Below are 17,026 nucleotides of genomic sequence, written 5' to 3' on the forward strand. Positions count from 1 at the left end.
ACTCACTTATTTAAAGTTAACACTCACTCGAAATTGCTTAAAAGGTGCTCTCCCCTACATTGGGAAGATGAAGCGTAAACTGGGTAACCACTTTGCAGATCACTTACATTCCCTCTGCAAAAATGATTGCCATTTCAACACATCACCCTGTTTCCTGGCTAACATCTCTGTCTTGGGCTTGCTACTACCATTGACAAAACTGTGCTGACTATTTATAATCATCCTTTTGAGATGATTATAAATCTTATCTCTTATAACCTTTTCAGCATTTTACCCACAAAGACCAAGCTCACTGGTCTATAATTACCAGGGTTGTCTCTACTCCACTTCTTGAACACAAGAACAACATTTGCTATTTTCCAGTCTTCTGGCACTATTCCTGTAGACAATGGCGACATAAAGATCAAAGCCAAAGGCTCAACAATCTCTTCCCTGGTATCCCAGAGAATCCTAGGATAAATCCCATCCGGCCAAGGGGATTTATCTATTTTCACACTTTCCGGAATTTCTAACACGTCCTCCTTGTGAACCTCAATCCCATTTAGTCTAGTACCTTGTTTCTCAGTATTCTCCTCGACAATGTGCCTTTTACCAGTGTGAATACTGACGAAAACTATTCATTTAGTGCTTCCCCTATCTCCTCAGACTCCATGCACAACCTCCCAATACTGTCCTTGATTGGCCCTAATCTTACTCTAGTCATTCTTTGATTCCTGATATACCCATAGAAAGCTTTAGGGTTTTCCTTGATCCTATCTGCCAGAGACCTGTGCCCCATTGCTTACCCCTGGTAAGTCAACCCCCCCAACAGTATCAAAAACGATACAGTAGCACCTCGATTTACAAACTTATTCCGTTCCGGGACCCGGTTCGCGAACCAAAAAGTTTGCGAACTGAATCAATTTTTCCCATTGTTCGGATAGCGTAAGAATGCTTGGACGTAGCAACGAATGCTGTTCACAGTGCACACGCCAAAGACGAACTGAATGAGATCACGCAGGGCCCGAGAGCTTTTGTGTTCAACAAGCGCGTAGCAAAGCAGAACAATGAAACCCTGTGGTTGCACACGGGCTTTTTGCGTTCATACCTTCGTTCGTACCTTGAATTTCGTATGTACGTTGAAGTAACATTTTACGTACAATCCTGTTCGTAAACTGATTTGTTCGTGAACGGGATCGTTCGTATGTCGAAGCACTACTGGTACTTGTTGCAAGTTCTTCTACCCTTTGCTTGGTATGATTGTGTCATACAAGGAAATCCCTGTTTCTTTCTCATTTCATTGTTTTCAATTATAATCACTGTCCTGTTCGAAGACATCCCCAGATGTATTCTGCCTGGCCACTATTCAAAGTTGTGATTGAAGAAACAGGCAGTTGTCTGGGGTTTTATCTCCATCTCCCTTATCTTTATGGTCATAGGAAAAAAAGACAGTTATCTAACACGTTTTTTACTTTGCAGAGTTTTGGCCATAATCTGTTTATCAGTTCTTCAGTCAGGATACCAGTCTCTTCTTTGGTGTCAATGAGATGTATCATGAGACAAACTCAGCATGCAGAGCTTTACCACAACCACAACCATTCCAACTCGGCACTGCCCTCTTGAACTGTCATACCCATCCATCTTCCTTCCCACCTATCCACTCCACCTTCCTCTCCAAATTATCACCTTCACCCCTACCTTCATCTATCTATTGCATTCCCAACTACCTACCCCACCCCCCCAGCCCCATGCCCCTCCCATTTATTTCTCAGCCCCGTTGGGCCACCCCCCCATTCCTGATGAATAGCTTACGCACAAAGCATTGACTCTCCTTCTCCTCAGATGCTGCCTGATCAGTTGTGCTTTTCCAGCACCACACTCTTGGACTCTGATCTCCAGCATCTACAGTCCTCACTTTCTTGACAACCAATTTATGTTCAGTAATAGAACATAAGAATGTAAGCACATAACAACTAGGAGCAGGAGTAAACAATTCAGCCTCTTGAATCTGCCCTGCCATGTGAATATAATCATGGCTAATTTTATCTCAGCCTCAACCTTACTTCCTTGCCTGCTGTCAATAATCTGTCTGTCTTCTCCTTCAATTTACTCAATCTCCCAACATCATAGCTCCGTGAAAGTGGAGTCGCAGGTAGATAGGATAGTGAAGAACACATCTGGTATGCTTTCCTTTATTGGTCAGAGTATTGAGTACAGGAGTTGGGAGGTCATGTTGCAGCTGTACAGGACATTGGTTAGGCCACTGTTGGAATATTGGGTGCAATTCTGGTCTTCTTCCTATCGGAAAGATGTTGTGAAACTTGAAAGAGTTCAGAAAAGATTTACAAGGATGTTGCCGGGGTTGGAGGATTTGAGCTACAGGGAGAGGCTGAACAGGCTGTGGCTGTTTTCTTTGGAACGTCGGAGGTTTACAAAATTATGAGGGGCATGGATAGGGTAAATAGGCAAAGTCTTTTCCCTGGGGTCGGGAAAGTCCAGAACTAGAGGGCATAGGTTTAGGGTGAGAGGGGAAAGATATAGATTAGATTAGATTAAATTAGATTAGATTAGATTACTTTACAGTGTGGAAACAGGCCCTTCGGCCCAACAAGTCCACACCGACCCGCCGAAGCGCAAACCACCCATACCCCTATATTTACCCCTTACCTAACACTACGGACAATTTAGCATGGCCAATTCACCTGGCCTGCACATCTTTGGACTGTGGGAGGAAACCGGAGCACCCGGAGGAAACCCACGCAGGCACGGGGAGAATGTGCAAACTCCACACAGTCAGTCGCCTGAGGCGGGAATTAAACCCGGGTCTCTGGCGCTGTGAGGCAGCAGTGCTAACCACTGTGCCACCGTGCCGCCCATATAATAGAGACCTACGGGGCAACTTTTTCACACAGAGGGTGGTACATGTATGGAATAAGCTGCCAGAGGAAGTGATGGAGGCTGGTACAATTGCAACATTTAAGAGGCATTTGGATGGGTATATGAATAGGAAGAGTTTGGAGGGATATGGGCTGGGAGCTGGCCGGTGGGACTAGATTGGGTTGGGATATCTGGTCAGCATGGACAGGTTGGACCGAAGGGTCTGTTTCCATGCTGTACATCTCTATGAGTCTGTGACTCTATCCACTGCACTCTGGGGTAGTGAATTTCACAGATTCATGACCCTTTGAGAGACGTAAATAGGAAAGAAATAAAAGCACAGTTGTGTAATTCAAATGATTGCTACAAGAATAAATAATGCATTGGCTTACAGAGCTGTTGTCTATGGAATTTGTGTCTGTAATCTGGAATTCTGGGAGCCTGCAAAGTAACACAGGAGCATTTAAGAACGAAACAGGCAATGTGCTGAAACCTGAATATTTCACATTGGAAATGAAGTGTTAGTATTGTAACACTTATAGGGGAGTCACTATACGCAAGATTCAGTGGTCCACAAAAAGCAATTAAGAAGGTTAGCGAAGATAATTTTCTGATAGACCTTCCAGATCACAGGAAGAAGAATCAGTTGTGACTTATGTTGAAACAATACCATCTTGGAGAGGAAAATGAGAAGGAGTAAGCACGGTGTCTCAGTGGTTAGCACTTCTGCCTCTCAGAACCAGGGACCCAGGTTTGGTTCCAGCCTCGGGCGACTGTCTGTGTGGAGTATGCACATTCTCCCTGTGTCTGCATGGGTTTCCTCTGGGTGCTCCGGTTTCCTCCCACAGTCCAAAGATGTGCAGGTCAGGTGAATTGGCCATGCTAAATTGCCCATAGTGTTAGGTGCATTAGTCAGAAGGAAATGGTCTGGGTGGGTTACTCTTCAGAGGGTCGGTGTGGACTGGTTGGGCCGAAGGGTCTGTTTCCACACTGTAGCTAATCTAATCTAATCAAAAAACATTGAGGATGGCAGTAACAGTGAGAGTGAGATGGAAAGGGATGTAAACCATTCAAAACTTGAACTATGACCATCTGATTAGCCAATATTGAAATACTGAGACAATTAAACAATGTACCGGTAAACTGAGAGGAATGACAATAGTTGGATGTAGTGAGGTTACTTGTGGAATTTAAGGAAATCTGTAGAGATAAGCCAAGATGTACAACTGTAGCCAGACATGATATAGCTGTAGAGAAATCTGCACCAACAAAACAACATTTTTATTGTTTAAGTTCTGAGAAACAGGCTCAGGTGAAAACAGATTCAATATATTTTAGCAATTGGAGTTCTCTTTTAGTTGCAAAACCTGATGGGTCAACAAGATTCTGTACAGGATGCAGGAAAGTAAATAAATAACAAAAACAAGATTTACACTAATTTCTAAGAAGAAGATTGTATTAATAGGGTTGATGGTGCTTTATTCTGTATTAAAATTGATTTATTGAAAGGCTATTGATAAGTACCATTGCCATTGAGATCTAAAGAGACACCTGTATTTTTTACACCTGATGGATTATATCAATCTCAATCTCGTGCTATTCAAGTTTAAAAATGCTCCAATTACTTTCCAAAGACTCATGAACCAAGTCATGACTAATGTTCCTACTTGTATTATTGAGGAGGATGCTGGTCCAGGCATATTGTTTGGACCAGTTTTCCAAAGATTGCTCTGAGACCAAGGTTCGAATCCTGCCGTGGTGGACGTTTTAAAAATCTGGATTTTAAAGTCTAATGATGACCATGAAACCTTGTAGATTATCATAAAAACTCATTTGATCCACTAATGTCATTTAGGGAAGGAAACTTGCACTTTTAATTGGTCAGGCCAATGTGTGGCTCCAGACTCACAGCAATGTGATTGACTATAAATGGTCTAGAAAACCAGTCACATCAAACTGCTAAAGCATGGAATGAAACCAGATGGATCACCTGGTAATGACTGAGGCACCATAAAGTACAATGGTAAGCCCAGCAGTATTGATTCTGCAAAGTCATCCATACAGTAAAGGCTGCATTATTTTATTTTTCTGTATTTTTGATTGTGGGCTGAAATGGGAAATAATTCTGGATTAGTGGTGCTGGAAGAGCACAGCAGTTCAGGCAGCATCCAAGGAGCTTCGAAATCGACGTTTCGGGCAAAAGCCCTTCATCAGGAATAAAGGCAGTGAGCCTGGAGCGTGGAGAGATAAGCTAGAGGAGGGGGTGGGGTGGGGGGGGGGGGAGAAAGTAGCATAGAGTACAATGGGTGAGTGGGGGAGGGGATGAAGGTGATAGGTCAGGGAGGAGATGATGGAGTGGATAGGTGGAAAAGGAAATAGGCAGGTAGGACAAGTCCGGACAAGTCATGGGGACAGTGCTGAGCTGGAAGTTTAGAACTAGGGTGAGGTGGGGGAAGGGGAAATGAGGAAACTGTTGAAGTCCACATTGATGCCCTGGGGTTGAAGTGTTCCAAGGCGGAAGATGAGGCTTTCTTCCTCCAGGCTTCTGGTAGTGAGGGAGCGGCGGTGAAGGAGGCCCAGAACCTCCATGTCCTCGGCAGAGTGGGAGGGGGAGTTGAAATGTTGGGCCAGGGGGCGGTGTGGTTGATTGGTGCGGGTGTCCCGGAGATGTTCCCTACAGCGCTCTGCTAGGAAGCGCCCAGTCTCCCCAATGTAGAGGAGACCGCATCGGGAGCAACGGATACAATAAATGATATTAGTGGATGTGCAAGTAAAACTTTGATGGATGTGGAAGTAAAACTTTGATGGATGTGGAAGGCTCCTTTAGGGCCTTGGATAGAGGTGAGGGAGGTGGTGTGGGCGCAGGTTTTACAGTTCCTGCGGTGGAAGGGGAAAGTGCCAGGATGGGAGGGTGGGTTGTAGGGGGGTGTGGACCTGACCAGGTAGTCACAGAGGGAACGGTCTTTGCAGAAGGTGGAAAGGGGTGGGGAGGGAAATATATCAATGGTGGTAGGGTCTGTTTGGAGGTGGCAGAAATGTCGGCAGATGATTTGGTTTATGCAAAGGTTGGTAGGGTGGAAGGTGAGCACCAGGGGCATTCTGTCCTTGTTACGGTTGGAGAGGTGGGGTCTGAGGGCGGAGGTGCAGGATGTAGACGAGATGCGTTGGAGAGCATCTTTAACCACGTGGGAAGGGAAATTGCGGTCTCTAAAGAAGGAGGCTATCTGGTGTGTTCTGTGGTGGAACTGGTCCTCCTGGGAGCAGATGCGGCGAAGACAGAGGAATTGGGAATACGGGATGGCATTTTTGCAAGAGGTAGGGTGGGAAGATGTGTAATCCAGGTAGCTGTGGGAGTCGGTGGGTTTGTAAAAAATGTCAGTGTCAAGTCGGCCATCATTAATGGAGATGGAGAGGTCCAGGAAGGGGAGGGAGGTGTCAGAGATGGTCCAGGTAAATTTAAGGTCAGAGTGGAATGTGTTGGTGAAGTTGATGAATTGCTCAACCTCCTCATGGGAGCACGAGGTGGCGCCAATGCAGTCATCAATGTAGCGGAGGAAGAGGTGGGGAGTGTAATTACGGAAGATCGACTGCTCTACGTAGCCAACAAAAAGACAGGCATAGCTGGGGCCCATTCGTGTGCCCATGGCTACCCCTTTGGTCTGGAGGAAGTGGGAGGATTCAAAGGAGAAATTGTTAAGGGTGAGGACCAGTTCGGCCAAACGAATTAGAGTGTCGGTGGAAGGGTGCTGTTGGGGACTTCTGGAGAGGAAAAAACGGAGGGCTTGGAGGCCCTGGTCATGGCGCATGGAGGTGTAGAGGGATTGGATATCCATAGTGAAGATGAGGCGTTGGGGGCCGGGGAAATGGAAGTCTTGGAGGAGGTGGAGGGCGTGGGTGGTGTCTCGAACGTATGTGGGGAGTTCCTGGACTAGGGGGGATAGGACAGTGTCGAGGTAGGTAGAGATGAGTTCAGTGGGGCAGGAGCATGCTGAGACAATGGGTCGGCCAGGGTGGTCAGGCTTGTGGATCTTGGGAAGGAGGTAGAACCAGGCAGTGCAGGGTTCCCGGACTATGAGGTTGGAAGCTGTGGGTGGGAGATCTCCTGAGGTGATGAGGTTCTGTATGGTCTGGGAGATGATGGTTTGGTGATGGGGGGGTGGGGTCATGGTCAAGGGGGCAGTAGGAAGAGGTGTCCTCAAGTTGGTGTTTGGCTTCAGCGGTGTAGAGGTCAGTGCGCCAGACTACCACTGCGCCCCCTTTATCCGCTGGCTTGATGGCACTTTCCCCTGCCACCGCAGGAACTATAAAACCTGTGCCCACACCTCCTCCCTCACCTCTACGGCCCTCAAGAAGCCTTCCACATCCATCAAAGTTTTACCTGCACATCCACTAATATCATTTATTGTATCCGTTGCTCCCGATGCGGTCTCCTCTACATTGGGGAGACTGGGCGCCTCCTACAGAGCGCTGTAGGGAACATCTCCGGGACACCCGCATCAATCAACCACACCGCCCTGTGGCCCAACATTTCAACTCCCCCTCCCATTCTGCTGAGGACATGGAGGTCCTGGGCCTCCTTCACCGCCGCTCCCTCACCACCAGAAGCCTGGAGGAAGAAAGCCTCATCTTCCGCCTCGGAACACTTCAACCCCAGGGCATCAATGTGGACTTCAACAGTTTCCTCATTTCCCCTTCCCCCACCTCACCCTAGTTCTAAACTTCCAGCTCAGCACTGTCCCCATGACTTGTCCAGACTTGTCCTACCTGCCTATCTCCTTTTCCACCTATCCACTACACCATCTCCTCCCTGACCTATCACCTTCATCTCCTCCCCCACTCACCCATTGTACTCTATGCTACTTTCTCCCCCCCCCACCCCACCCCCTCCTCTAGCTTATCTCTCCACGCTCCAGGCTCACTGCCTTTATTCCTGATGAAGGGCTTTTGCCCGAAACGTCGATTTCGAAGCTCCTTGGATGCTGTCTGAACTGCTGTGCTCTTCCAGCACCACTAATCCAGAATCTGGTTTCCAGCATCTGCAGTCATTGTTTTTACCTGAAATGGGAAATGGACTGGTTTAAAACCAAGGATTGTGGAAACGGTTGTTGCACTTTTTAAAAGCAAGTTACCAGCACTTTTTGTGAGTGCTGTTTACATTGTAATTTGTTCAGTCTGTGGAGGAGGTTTAGTTGCAGGTGAACTGGAGTTAGATAGTGTATTTATAATGTGATTCGGCAGGCACCAGGTAGCTGATGAGCCTGTGGAGTGATGACAAAGACCTTTTGCCTGCCAACAACTATGTGATTGGTTCCCAGAGAGCTGAACAGTTTGTTGCTCAGAAGCCTTCAGACCTCCAGAAAGGAAGTTTTTGTTTTTGTCTGCCCAGAGTGAAAATACCTAAATCCTGAAGGAAGCCAGTTTATTTTACCTCACCTGTTACCGTAAGCTGTGGCTTTTAACCAATGAGTCAGAGACTTTACCATTTGTGGACAACAACTCTGCACCTTTTACAGTCCAGTGAAAGTTCCAGAAGGAGGGAGAGATTCCTACCTCATAATGAAAGGCACTGGGAAATGTTTCATTTTTCCAGGGTGGAGGCATATTGGGAATACATGTGTATGTTTATTTATGGACTACGTGGAGAACCAGAAGCTATTCAACTGTTTGGACACTTGCTGGAATAAATAAGAGTTGAGTGCCTTACTTTCTGGAACACGTGTCTCTATGCTGAACTGAAGGGAATTTATATTAGGCAGGAACTGGTGTTGGAGAGACTGTTAGGTCTGAAGGCTGATAAGTCCCCAGGACCTGATGGTCTGCATCCCAGGGTACTGAAGAAGATGGCTCTAGAAATCGTGGATGCATTGGTAATCATTTTCCAATATTCTATAGATTCAGGCTCAGTTCCTGTGGATTGGAGGGTGGCTAATGTTGTCCCACTTTGTAAGAAAGGAGGGAGAGAGAAAACAGAGAATTATAGACCAGTTAGTCTGACCTCAGTGTTGGGAAAAATGCTGGAGTCAATTATAAAGGATGAAATTACGACACATCTGGATAGCAGTAACAGGTTAGGTCAGAGTCAGCATGGATTTATGAAGGGGAAATCAGGCTTGACTAATCTTCTGGAATGTTTTGAAGATGTAACTCTGAAGATGGACAAGGGAAATCCAGTGGATGTAGTATACCTGGACTTTCAGAAAGCCTTTGATAAAGTCCCACATAGGAGGTTAGTGAGCAAAATTAGGGCACATGGTGTTAGGGGCAAAATACTGACATGGATTGAAAATTGGTTGGCTGACAGGAAACAAGGTGTAGTGATAAACGGCTCCCTTTCGGAATGGCAGGCGGTGACCAGTGGTGTGCCACAGGGATCAGTGCTGGGACCGCAACTTTTTACAATGTACATTAATGATATAGATGAAGGTATTAAAAGTAATATTAGCAAATTTGCTGATGACACAAAGTGGGGTGGCAGGGTGAAATGTAAGGAGGATGTTAGGAGAATACAGGGTGACCTGGACAGGCTAGGTGAGTGGACGGATGCATGACAGATGCAGTTAAATGTGGATAAATGTGTGGTTATCCATTTGGTGGCAAGAGCAGGAAGGCAGATTATTACCTAAATGGAGACAAGTTAGGTAAAAGGGCAGTACAAAGAGATCTAGGTGTTCTTGTACATCAGTCAATGAAAGCAAGCATGCAGGTACAGCAGGCATTGAAGAAAGCTATTAGCATGCTGGCCTTCATAACAAGAAGAATTGAGTATAGAAGCAAAGAGGTCCTTCTGCAGCTGAACAGGGCCCTAGTGAGACCGCACCTGGAATATTGTGCATAGTTTTGGTCTCCAAATTTGAGGAAAGCCATTCTGGCTATTGAGGGAGTGCAGCATAGGTTCAAGAGGTCAATTCCCAGAATGGCAGGACTATCTTACGCTGAAAGATTGGAGCGACTGGGCTTCTGTACGCTTGAGTTTAGAAGGCTGAGAGCAGATCTGCTTGAGACGTATAAGATTATTAAAGGATTGGGCACTCTGGAGGCAGGAAGCATGTTTCCGCTGATGGGTGAGTCCCGAACCAGAGGACAGTTTAAAAGTAAGGAGTAGGCCACTTAGAACAGAGTTGAGGAGAAACTTCTTCACCCAGAGAGTGGTGGGTGTATGGAATGCTCTGCCCCAGAAGGCTGTGGAGGCCAAGTCTCTGGATACTTTCAAGAAAGAGTTGGGTAGAGCTCTTGAGGACAGTGGAATCAAGGGTTATGGGGATAAGGCAGGAACAGGATACTGATTGAGGATGATCAACCATGATCATAATGAATGGTGGTGCTGGCTCAAAGGGCAGAATGGCCTACTCCTGCACCTATTGTCTATTGATAATTGTCCAACAACCCTTGCAGAGTTTGACATCAGCTTCAAACTCTTGGAGTTTCAAACACAGTAGGAGAAGTAGCAGTAATGATCAAACGACTGTAGAATGTCTGTCCCTGTCTCTCTTCTGAATGAAATTTGGGAGCCGGATAAAGTTAGCAGCTCAAAACATTCACTTTCTTTAGGTCAAAGGGATAACCAAGGGTACCTGCATGGGCCCCAGGTATGCCTGTTTCTTTGTGGGGTACATGGAACATTCCTTGTTACAGTTCTCTTCTGGCCCCCACTCACAACTTTTTCCCCTGTATAACGATAATATCATTAGTGCTGCTTCCCTTTCTCATTGGAATTGCAAAAGTTTATCAGTGTTGCTTCCAATTTCCACCACACCCTCACCTTCACTACGTCCATCTCTCACTCCTCTCTCCCCTTCCTTGACATCTCTGTTTCTATTTCAGGGGATAGGCTGGCCACCAAAATCCACCACAAACCAACCGACTCTCACATTTACCTAGACAATACATTCTTACACAGTGCTTCCTGTAAAGAATGTATTCCACTATTCCAGTTCCTCTGGCTCCGTCACACCTGTTCTGATCAGGCCAACTAGGGGGCCTCTGAAATTTCCACATTCTTCCTTAACTGAGGATTCCCTGGCAACGTAGTTGACAGCGCCTTCAGCCAGCCTGACCCATCTCCTGCACTTCCACCCTCACCCCTTCTCTTCCTTCCCATAACAATGATAGGGTCCCCCTTATCCTCACCTACCATCTTGCCAGCATCCATATCTAGAGAATCATTAGCTGCCATTTCCAGCACCTCCGATGGGATTCCACCACCAGACACGTACATCCCTCTCCTCCCCTCCCTTGTCATCCTTCCGCAGTGACCATTCCCTTCAAGACCCCTCGTCCACTCCACCTCCACTCCCAGACCCACCCTAAAACTCCATGACACCTGCTCCTGCACTGCAGAATGTGTAACACCTGCTGTTTACTTCCTCCTCAGTATCCAAAGGTCCAAACACATTTTCAAGGTGAAGCAGCACTTTACCTGCACCTCATTCATCCTAGTCTACTGTATTTGCTGATCACAATGTGACCTCCTCTACATTGAGGAAACAAAGTATAGACTGGGCGACTGCTTTGCAGAACATTTATGAGCACATTCCCCCAACTCCCACACACCAGGCCATATTATTACATGCTGGAAAAGCGCAGCAGGTCAGGCAGCATCCAGGGAACAGGAGAATCGACGTTTCGGGCATAAGCCCTTCTTCAGGAAGAAGGGCTTATGCCCTCCTGAAGAAGGGCTTATGCCCGAAACGTCGATTCTCCTGTTCCTTGGATGCTGCCTGACCTGCTGCGCTTTTCCAGCAACACATTTTCAGCTCTGATCTCCAGCATCTGCAGACCTCACTTTCTCCCCATATTATTACATGGTCTGCTATTACATACAACTCATTGTTAGCCACTAATAGTCCCCATTAACAGCTATTCATTCTCCTAGGCTGACTGTTAGGCACTCCCTTGTCTGTCCATCTGTTCTTCTCTCTCTTGGGGCTCTAATACCACCTATAATTTACTCCTTGTTCCCTCACCCTACCCTATCTTCTGCATAAAATCAACTTTTTCCTAGCTTGCATCATTCCTGAGGAAGGGTCACTGGACACGAAACTTTAACTCTGATTTCTGTCCACAGATGCTGCCAGACCTGCTGAGTTTTTTCTCACAATTTATGTTTTTGTTTCTGATTTCCAGCATCTGCAGTTCTTTTGGTTTTTTTATTCAGTACTTTCACTACCTTGCAAACCCTGAGAAGCTGTAGCTACTTTCTAGAGACTTGGAACCAGCTTTACTTCCAATCAGACTGAAGATTTTTGAGGTGATCTTCCATCGGTACATGGCTGTCAGCATTTTGATGTCATCAGCAAGAAGCTTGTTGGACTGTGAAGAGTCACCAATCTCTAATCTTTGATATATGAACCATTGGTGAATGAGTATTTTTGCTGTAGTTTATTTTGTAAATAGCATCTCTGCAGAACTGTTGATGTCTTGTGCATGCGTGAGTATGTTTGTTTTGGATTGAAAAGGGGTTTTAATTCTAATTCTGGATCACAGCTCAGATACTTTATTTTGAGTTTATTGAAGAAGCCTGGTGAAAGTCTTTTATTCTGGAAAGCGGTACCAAAGAGAAGTAATTGTCTCTTTTGGTGACTTAATTTAAAGATTTACAATAATGGTGAGATTCATAATAAAGATAAGGAGGTCTTGTTAAATCTATTCAACAAATCAGACCAGAGCTCGAATATTGTGAGCAGATTAGGTCCTCTTGCTTATTAAAAGATATACTGGCATAAGAGGCTGTCCAGAGAAGGTTCACTTGGTTGATCCTCCATATGGAGGGATTTTATTTGTGAGGAGAGGTTGAATAGGTTGGGCCTGTACCTTTTGGAGCTCAGAATATTGAGAGGTGACCTTATTGAAACATATAAGATTATTTTAGGGGATTCAACAGGGTAGATGAGGAGAGGTTATTTCCACTTGTGGAAAAACCTCAGACCACAGGACATAATCTCAGTAAGGAGTCACTCATTTAAGATAGAGATGAGAAGGAGTTTTTCTTGCAGAGGGCTATTGTGGTTGAATTCTTCATAATACCAACGATGTGGGCAGTAGGGAACGAGATCCTGGAAATTCTGTGTAAGTGAGGTTGAGAAGTGCCCACTGTGGGACTCCGAGGTGCCCAGTTAAGCAGTTCAGACAGAAGCTGACATTACTTCCTCAATGTGATAGAATTAACCATCATCTTTTAATCCTACAATTATCTCTCCCCTTACATTGTTGAACAGTGCTTGCCGTACTATCCATAAATGCCCATGTGTCCAGTAGGAAAAGACTATAGAATCTGTTGTAACTGGGCTAGATGCATTTATGTAATCTTGTGAGTGCAGGAAATTATTTTGTACAAGGCACGATACATTAAAAAAAACCTAATAATTATGCACACTAATACAAACTAATACCCACTTCAAAAAAAATTGGATATGTAAACAAAAAGACTAATTATTGACACAAAAAACTTTGATGAAGAACAGTTACAAAAATCTATGAACAAAACACTCATTTCAATTTTTAATACAATCTTTCTCTTCCTGTCAACATTCCAACTTTCTTCTCCTTTCTGTTCACAGCATTTAAAGTCCTATTTACATTTCCCCGTTCCCTCCACAAATATTCTTAGTTATCAAATCTTCCATTCTGTCGCCTACTCAATCTCAGATAAGAAGGTTTGAGTGAGAATGCCTATTGAATAAAACTTCAGTGTAATTCATTTTTTATTAACCCCAGCAATGGGAATTTCCATGGGGAACCCCCTTGTGAAACCATGGCGCCAAAAGAAATCCATCACACTTTTTCTTAATGAAGAAACAAAACAGGAAGAATTACAAGACTCTTAACATCTGTATAGAACATCATTACTGTTCATGGCACAAATCTTACCAACCATGCAAACCCCTATTTAAATAGGCGGGCAGATGAATCAATCACAGATTGTGCTGGCATAAACAAAAGAAAATTACATACACATAGCTTCATTCAAAGACTGGGCTGCTTTGAACCATTAATATCATACTGGACCACTGTGCAACAAATATTTGCATTCAAGCACAGTTTTTAAAGTGAAAAGAAGCCCGCTAATATATCGTCAAAGAATGATAGAGGGATACTCGGTCAAAGAGGTGGTTTTTGAGTAAGTTTTTAAAGGTGATGGGGAAGAGAAAAGGCAGAGAGGTTTGAGAGGCTCTGGTATATGGCCAGGATGGATGAAACTTCTGCAGTTAACAGGGAAAGGATCAAGAAATTATCTTGTTCATGAGACACGTTCTCCGATCCTTTGACCTCACTCTCAATAAACATTGAGGCAGAATTATCCTGTTTTAAGTTAAAGTGTTGAACTGTAGAGCACGGTATGCTGTGACTCTGTGATTTCTCTTGCACAAACTTCCACTCTTCACCTTATTAATTATGCAACCAGTTTCTTTGGCACTTTTCTCGAGCAGCCAGACAGGAAGAGGGCACTGCTTCCGGCACCTTACACCATTCACACTGTTGGGTGTCACATTTAAAACCCAGCTATACGTCAGACTCTGCTCGCTCCGGCCAATCACTCATGCTGCGCTGCTCAAGTCTCCACAAAGTCAGAAGTCACATGACACAAGATTATGGTCCAACAAGTTTATTTAAAATCACAAGCTTTCAGGGTACTGCTCCTTTGTAAGGTGAAGTGGAGAGAACACACGGGCACAGAGTATGTAGGAAGAGAGATAATGGCAAGATAATTCCAGGTTAATAAGAGTGTCAACAGATAAATACAAATGGTGTGAGTAGAGTGTCGAGTGACAGAATATCAAGTCTTCATAGATAATCAAGAGTGTCAAGAGATTAATACAAATGGTGTGAGTAAAGTGTACAGTAGACAGTTAAATAGCCAGTAAAGGAATGACTTATGAACCGATTAAGTTAAAAGTCACATGACACCAGGTTATAGTCCAACAGGTTGAGTTGGAAGTACAAGCTCACTGAGCACTGCTCCTTTGTCGGGTAGCTAGTGGAGTAGCTAGCTACCCGACGAAGGAGCAGCGCTCCAAAAGCTTGTACTTCTAAGTAAACCAGTTGGACTATAACCTGGTGTTGTGAGATTTTTTACTTTGTCCACCTCAGCCCAACATCAGCACCTCCACATCCCGATTAATTAAGGCTGAGAGATAATAACAAATAATCAAGAGAAAGATGTTGCTGGAGACAGACCAATTGGCTGGAATAACACAAGTGGATATCAGAGTCACATGACGAGGGTCTAACAAAATTAACAAGTGTTCTTAAACTATACAAGCCCCTAACTAAAGTAGAGAGATAATCACAAGAAATCAAGCTGATGGTGTCAAAACAGGACGGTAAGAAGGATTTTACAGATATAGAACAATGTGGTGGAGTTACATGTAGTGCAACATGAATCCAAGATCACAATTGGAACTATCTTCGTGGGTACAGGACTTGGCTATCAGTTTCTGTTTGGTGATTCTTGAAGGCCGCTTTAGAGGACACTTACCCGAAGATTGGAGGCTGAATGTCATTGACTGCTGGTGTTCCCTGACTGGGATGGAACACTCCTGCTTAGCGATTGTTGCACAGTGTCCATCCATCTGTTGTCATTGTGTCTGCATGGTCTCACCAATGTACCATGTATCGGGCATTCTTTCCTGCAACATATAAGGTAGACAATGTTGGCTGAGCCGCATGAGTACCAAAGATGCATGTGGTGGGTAGTGTTCCCACGTGTGATGGTAATATCAATGTCGATGATGATCTGGCATCTCTTGGCAGAGGTTGCCATTGCCTTGTTTCTAACTGTCCTCTTCCTTGACCACTCCCTTCTTTTTCCCTCTTGTGGTTCCCTTCTCTCCCTTCCCCCCCCCCCTCTCTCTCCCATTGCCCCCCTCTATCACCCCCTCCACTCTTACCCTCCACTTCATACATCCTGTCCCCATCTCTTTCCCCCTCTCCAACTCTCCCCCTCCTAACGTCACCCATCCCCACTTTCTTTTGCCCTCCTCTCCCTTCCATCCTCTCTCTTTCTTCCTCTCTCACCCTCTTCCCCTTCCTACTCTCCTCCTCCCCATCTACATTCTCTTCCTTCCCCGTATGACCTTCCCCTTCTCCTCTCTCCTTCATTCCCCCACCCCCCCACCTCCTCTCCTCTCCTCTCCTCTTTCATACTTTCTTTCTCTCCACTGATACTAATCATTTAGACCCAAGTATGGGATGCATGATTAGGAAATTTTATACAACACAAGTCAACTAGTTAGTTGACACTGAAGAGGATGGTTATCATCTGCAGGGTGATATCAATGGTTAGTTGAATGGGTGGAAATGGATAAATGGAATTCAATCTGAGTCAAGTGTGAGATTATGTATTCAGAATGGCCAAACAAAATAAAGAAATACAAAGTAAATGGGAGGGTATTGAAAGGTGTAAAGGAAGTGAGAGACCTTGAAGTGCATCAACACCTGTCCCTGAAAATGGCAGCACAGGTAGGTAAATTGGTGGAGATATGTAAGATGCTAATGAGGATTTACAAAGTAGTCAGAGAGAGGATGTTTCCTTATGTGGGGTACTCTTGAATGAGAAGTCATAGTGTTAGGATAAAGGATAGCAGATTTAAAACAGATGTGGAGAAATATAATGAAAAACTGAAAGCATATCTGCAGTTCCTTCAGTTTTTGAGGACAAATTACTTCTCTGAAAGGGTCGTCAATCTGTGGAATTCATTAGCCCAGAGTGTTGTGGATGCTGGGACATTGAATACAGTTAAGCTGGAGCTAGACAGATTTTTAATTAGTAATGGGATGAAGGACAGGCAGGAAAGTGGAGGTGAGGCCAAGCAGAAATCAGCCATAATAGTATTAAATTCTAGAGGAAGCTCGAAGGGCTGAATGGCCTACTCCTGTTCCTAGCTCTTATATTCTAAAGGCAGCATATAGAATGCTTCTCTTCCCCTTTCTGACTCCTTCTCCTCCCTTTCCCTCCCCTTCTGTCTCATCCTGCCTTCTCTTACTCCTCTCTCTCACTCCCCCCTCCCTTTCCCATCCCCCACTTGTATAATTGTATAATGATTGTGTAAAAGAATAATATTTCAGTTCTCACGGAAGAGGTTTGAGAACAGACTGTGCTAACAAGTGTATTTGAGCTGAAAGTGCTGTGACACATTCACCTTCCTGACTAGGTCAGGACACAAGTCAATAA

The 17,026-nt window shown here is 44.8% G+C and overlaps 1 long non-coding RNA gene across 1 annotated transcript in view; it reads right to left on the reverse strand.

Annotated features, from left to right (window-relative positions):
- Positions 1–17,026, reverse strand: part of LOC148147606 (uncharacterized) — a 138,109-nt gene that overhangs the window by 119,033 nt on the left and 2,050 nt on the right. Inside the window, exon 2 of the long non-coding RNA XR_015759515.1 lies at positions 15,332–15,482. This is a non-coding gene — a long non-coding RNA (uncharacterized LOC148147606). The remainder of the gene's footprint in view (positions 1–15,331; positions 15,483–17,026) is intronic.

The sequence above is a fragment of the Chiloscyllium plagiosum genome, unplaced genomic scaffold, assembly GCF_037043375.1.
Source record: "Chiloscyllium plagiosum isolate Xiang-an unplaced genomic scaffold, Cpla_swu_hap1 HiC_scaffold_15, whole genome shotgun sequence".
Classification (NCBI taxonomy): domain Eukaryota; kingdom Metazoa; phylum Chordata; class Chondrichthyes; order Orectolobiformes; family Hemiscylliidae; genus Chiloscyllium; species Chiloscyllium plagiosum.